This window comes from Elephantulus edwardii, unplaced genomic scaffold (assembly GCF_000299155.1).
Source record: "Elephantulus edwardii isolate Elephantulus edwardi_28Jun2011 unplaced genomic scaffold, EleEdw1.0 scaffold00054, whole genome shotgun sequence".
Classification (NCBI taxonomy): Eukaryota; Metazoa; Chordata; class Mammalia; order Macroscelidea; family Macroscelididae; genus Elephantulus; species Elephantulus edwardii.
The window spans coordinates 333,154-339,297 of record NW_006399804.1 but is presented as its reverse complement, the minus strand read 5'-3'; the positions used below and the strand labels follow the sequence as shown (position 1 = coordinate 339,297).

Genomic DNA, 6,144 nt, shown 5'->3' with positions numbered 1-6,144 from the left:
CCCTGGAGTGAAGAATTCTGAAGCTTCATCTGACATACTTTGGGCATGTTGCAAGGAGGGACTTGTCCTTGGAGAGGAACATCATGTTTGGGAGAGTGAGGGACGGAGCAGGAGAGGAAGCCCCTCGATGAGATGGATCGATTCTGTGAGTGGAGTGGTGGGAATGGATGTGTTTGAGAGAGATTGGGACAGGATAGAATGGCATTTAGGGCTCTTGTACATAGAGTTACTATGAGTCGCAAACGACTCGATGGCACATAACAACAACAACACGTAATTGTGTCAAGGTCTTACTATGCTATATAATTATTGCACTTCTACAATAGACATTCTTTACCAATTTAGATCAAAAATCACCCTTCTTAGACAGATTTTAAAAAATTAAAATAGTAATTGCTTACTAAAGTTGTGTTTTTAGTGGCTTTTTATGTTTTAAAATGTTATGGAATGCCACTAGAAATCTACTGTTAAACTACTCGCCATTGTCAAGTTCATATCCACTTCAAGTTGCTCTTCAAATTTGACTTCCTCAAAATAATGAAACAGGTTTGTTTTTGTTTTATTTAAATTATTGTATTTTAAACTCTTAAACCACCAAAGAACAGAGAATGGGATCTAGAGTGAAAGCATCTTTTAAACACGGATGGTTACCTTCTTTTCTGCCAAATGTTGTGCATGAAATGCCAGTTACAGCTTTCATTCTCCGTTATGTACAGGTCTTTCAATGTCATATGAGAGAGCTTTCCCCAGGAAGATGCTGGGTAGTATTTTTAGTATTAAGAAGCGCAGACGTCTGGAAGCTCACCCTCCTCTTCCCAAGTACTTTGGCAGGATTAGCAGCAGGATCCTCACCATTTTCTTTATCTATCAAAGAGGTCAACATGACGGGATTTTGTCTTTTGGACATGATTTTCTTTTGGGGGAACACGTTTTCAAATTCTTTGCTGTCAACTGCACTTATTGTCATACATTTGGTTTTTTGAGAAGGAAGGGGAAGGAAATGGAAGTGAAATCCATACAAGCCCTTCATTTTACAAATCTTTTTGCAGCCTTGCGATACACCTCACCCTTGTTTCATTACTGCTCTTGAAGGTTTACTCTGTGGTATCAGACAAATCTTTACACAGTTTAGAGCTGCCTGCCATGCTGGCACTGTTGGGACTTTCACTGTTTTCCAAATGTAAACTTTGACCATCAAGGGAATACATAGAGGGCCTCCTACATTTCCTTTTTTTCCTAGTCATATGATTTTCTGTGCATTTTTCTTCCAGGTCCTCACAATGGCCTTTTAGTTTCTTTCATACTTCCCATTGGGACATTCTCTTTTTGCATGCCAGGCATCAGGCGACAGCAGTTAGACTTTTCTTCTGGCAGTACTAAGAGGTCATCCTCCGTGTCACACTTTACGTTTCCATCTTCTGAAATTTTACAGGCTTGACGAACGTTGTCCCCATTTTGATCAGCAACAGAAATCTCTTGGGACTCAGGATAAAATCTGGCTTGTGATTATCTGAAAAAATGTACTCTTTAGTCACAGAAGTATAAGAAATTAGTTTCTTTTCACCAACTTCTTTTGGAATATCTCCATTTCCATTAACTTCTATAAGCTTTACATTTGAATGTTGTTCAAAAGTGGCATTACCACACAATGAAGAACTATTTTTGTCAGAGCTGAAAAATTCAGACACATCATGCTTATCAAAACTTTGATTCATATACAAGTCTTTTGGGATCTCTGGCAAAAGAGTCTTTTAGTTAAATTTTTATTTTTAGCTGGTGCCAGTATTTCCTCAAGTTTCCCATTGTTTGAAATTATCTGAGTACACCCTGTGGATGCCAGAAGCTGAAGGTGTCATCTCTGAGATCTCAGGGATCTCGGAAATAGGGCTCAGGAGGAGTTTCTTAGAAGCCATTTCTCATTCCCCATATAAGGATTTCTTTACATTCTGTTATCTTTCCTTTCTTCTGCCACTTTAAAAAACCTGCTTCTTTTTAGGAAGCGCTTTGTTGATGTCTTTAATTTCTTGAGACTTTCTCCTATTAGTTTTCTTTTTCTTGAGACTTTCTCCTATTAGTTTTCTTTTCTTTACAAGGTTGGGCTTCTGTATTTAGTAAATTGCATACACTCTCTTCTGCAAAACTAGTCAATTGCTTTCTTCTGTTAGAGGTATGAGTTATCCTGCCAGCAGTACGGAGAACACATCCTCCTGGATATCTGAAGAGCTAAGAGTATCAATGCCTAAAAGAGTCTCAGTAATGGCAGACTTACTTGGAGAACTTGGAACAGTAAAGGACACCTGCAGGGGTTCTATATTTTAAAGATTCTCTCCCTTGTCATCAAAATCTGGCTGAGATAAAGGTCCAGGAACTGGTGATTCTTCAAGTTGCAGAGTACTGGGACTATCTGAATCCCTTTATGAACAGGTGTTCCTCCTTTTCACAAGGGAGTGTTTGCTGGCAAAGATTCATCAAACACTTCAGGAGTTAGGCCCTCTCCAAAAGTAACTCTCTTCCTCTTTTTCACATTTAGGAGAGCTGGTTCATTGTGATTTTTCTGCTTTTTGTTCCTGGTAACAGATTCCAAAATTTGGCATCACACTTGAATGAGTCCCACCACCACAGAGGTTGTCACAATGTTCCTTTAATCTTTCTGTAAGTAGCTTAGAAGAAGGTTTCTTCAAGACAGAATGAAGTACAACAGTCTCAGAAGATGGAATGTCCATTGTGCATACTGAAAGGACAGGTGACTTGATGTTGAGAACTGTGGCTATGTTCTCGGTTTCTGTCCCTCTGTCTTCCAGACAAGATTTGGGTGAAATAGCATCTATGTTTGTCCATCCTCAACCAAATCAACAGTCTTAATTCCACAAGAAACCTCTTTGAGACCTGAAAGGGAAACTGACTCTTCAATCAAACCTCCAGGCTGTGTCAAGCCAAGTCTAGAAGATTTCTCTGAAAAATTTGCAGGTGAAGTTTTAACAGTGTATATTCTGTCTGAACCAAGAAGGGGATCCGTACTGATTAAGTGGAGATCAAGTCCTCTTTTTTTTCCAGGTGAGTTAGCTTTTCATTAGGGTTGCTCCGATAGGACATCCTCCAATGCTTGGATCATAAATTTGCAAGTAATCCAGACTGCTGCCTTTCACTGAGACCTTTGAAATCTGTGCTCTCACACTCTCTCTTGGCCTCTGAGAATTCAGAGCAGTGGACCACGTTCTCATTTTCCTTCATCGGATTATAAACTGACAGGAAGGCTAACATTCGCTCTCTTAATGAAGTAACATTTCGATGCCAGTACAGGGTTGCCCTGAAAAGGGGAATTCTGTGCCAAAGGAGATTTTTCTGCATTCCTTAAATTCCGCGGATGAGCAATGAAACAAATCATCTGGTTTGTTTCCAGAGAGTCCTGAGCACCAAATGCGGAACGTCATCTAGCTTTCTTTAGAGTGGACGGAAGATGACTTTACTGGAGTGCTTTTAACAAAGCTTTCCGGTGTAATTCCCAATTGCTCTACAGTTACAGTGGAAAAGTTCAAAGTTGATTTAAAGATACCTGTTCTGCAACGATTAGGAGTCACTTCTGCTTCATGATTCTGAGGTGCTGCAATTTCCCATTTCCAAAAATGAAAGGCATATTTTCAGCATTGTTAATAGCAGAGCCCTTCACCTCGGTTTCAAGGGACTTCTTGCCTTTGGCGTCAGTACCCATCTCTTGCTCTTGCAACTTCCGTATCTTCTCACTTCAATTTATCTTGAAATCGTAGCAGCAGCAAAAAATCTCAGTGTGGAGAAATAATCAGGCCTGAGGGCCTAAAAGGACACGGCATCTCCAACGACTTGAGCTTTCTGCTTTGGATAAACTAGCTTCCAGCCTGTGTTGTGGGACTACTTTTCTTGGATACCTTGCGGAGAATCCTCCCGTTAAATTAGAGCCTGCCCTCCCCGTTTCAGTTGAAGGAAGCCGACTCAAAATAATGAAAAAGTTTAACGCTGTTGGGTTTTTTTTGTACAAATGCTTTAACATCATCCAAACCATTATTTCTCAAAATGATATTTAAGAATACTTTTAGTGCTAACTTTAACATCATGTGCAAACTATAATGCTTGTTAAAAGGGGGGGGGGGAAATCTCTTCTTCATTTTAAACATCATGACTGAGATTAGTCCTTATTTGTATGTTACTTACTAACATACTTCATTTTGGCTTTCCCCAGACTTCATTTTTCCCTAAGCATCACATTTTTTTCTATTTACACAAAATAAAAATCAATTATTAATCTCTGAAAAATTAGTGTATCTTTCTGAAAACAGAGAATGAACTATCAAAGGCTCTCTCACTACATTTACTGGTGGCTCAGCAGGATAGGCCCTTTGTCCCCATTCTGCTTGAGGACAACACTCAAGAACAGTCACTGAATTTCACCTGACACAATATAAGCTCGAATTCTCTCTCTCAGTGAATGTCGTTCAGTTACTGCCCATATTTAAAAGGATGAGTAGTCTCAAGCAGTGACTCAAATCAGAAATCCCGTTAAAGCACTGAGGCAGAAATCCCAGATCAATTTATTTCAGGTTTCTCTTCCTCCTACCCAGACATCCCACTGGAGAAGAAAATAAGAATTTCTGTCTCGTTCCTGCCTTTCACAGTGCCTGCTTTTGGCATATTCACGTCAGTCTGGTCTTCATGACCCAGATAGTTTTCTCAGAAACCAAATGCAAAACTAAATATAACGCAGGTCAGACTATTAATTTGAAATTTTAAATAGTCTAAATACTTAGGCAGTTTCCAACTAATTATCAGCATGAAAGGAAAGTTATTCAGTGAACAACATTAGAATCAGAGTATGCTTGGTGGGTAGACAAAGTAGAAGGTTTAGACTGTGAAGTTCTTTGAAGATATAGTATCAAACTCACTGCTGTTCAATTCATCCAACTCATAGCTGAACTTCCTTTAAATTTCTGAGGCTGTAAATCACAACAGGATGAAATTGCCTGCATTTCTCTGGAGAGCTGTTGGTGGATCTGAACCAATGGAAACACAACCTTTCAGTTAGCAGTGCAACTCACTATGAATTCTGCCACTGGTGTTCCCAGAAATAGTATCAGAATGCTACTATGTTAGTTGTTTTATCATGCATTTTTAATAGTGTTCTATTTGTTCTACATTCAGTATCTTTGCAGTAGCAGATTACCATGCCTTTTTCTAGAAAAGGTTCTAGTGGGATGTATTTGTTGCCCACACGTCCCACAGTAAGTTATACTGTCTGCTATTCTGCCTGGCACTGAAGACTCCACTTAGCTACCTGAACTTTACCCAGAATACAGTGGCTCTTTTACATTCACAAACTTGCTACAGCAATGACACGTAGTCCTGCATAGATTCAACTGGCCACCACACCCGCAGTCCACATGATAGCTTCCACAGTGGTGAGACAGCATAGAGCACATGTCCACAAGCACTTAGCACAGGGCAATCGAGGTGGTAACACATGAGTGTACACACACACACACACATTTAAGGGAGACCACGGTATGGTATAGCTCTTCGCTAGAGCATCTCTTAGAAGCCTGGTACACTCTTACTTCATTGATGGGCAGCCCATGCAGTAGATGCAGGTGACTTCATTGGCAGTGAGGGAGAGGGTAAAAGATTCTCAGGGACCCTAAATAGCACAATTTTATGGGTAAAGGAAGGGGTGGGTAAAGGAAATGGGAAAGATTCAGTGTGAAAAACAATATATATGAACTGTGTAAGAAAACCAGCATAAAATAAAATTTTATTTAAAAAAGAATTATTCTCAGGATATAGTGTAGGAAGCAAAGAGATAAGAGTAAGGAGAAAGACAGAGACTGAGTTAGATTTTTGTTGGAAGGACAGATTGGAAGAAAAAAGTAATGATACCTGTAGTCACATCTTTATTCTCCAAGTTTGTTCTTGTCAACAACATAGCCTCAGACCCATAAAGTTTTGATTGGGATTATACTGACTCTAAAAATATACCAAAATCTAGAGATTTACCAGTAAATTTTGTCTTTACTGTAATAGTTTCCTGAGATTTCTTTAACAATTTAAAAAAAAAAGGGGGGGGGACTTAAAGCAATAGAAATGTTTTGGGGTTTTTTTAAATAATTTAAAAACTAAAAA

General features: G+C 39.2%; 1 pseudogene; it reads right to left on the bottom strand.

Annotated features, from left to right (window-relative positions):
• Nucleotides 1-1,403: 1,403 nt before the first annotated feature.
• Nucleotides 1,404-3,709, bottom strand: LOC102849068 (annotated as a pseudogene).
• Between the last annotated feature and the right edge of the window lie 2,435 nt (nucleotides 3,710-6,144).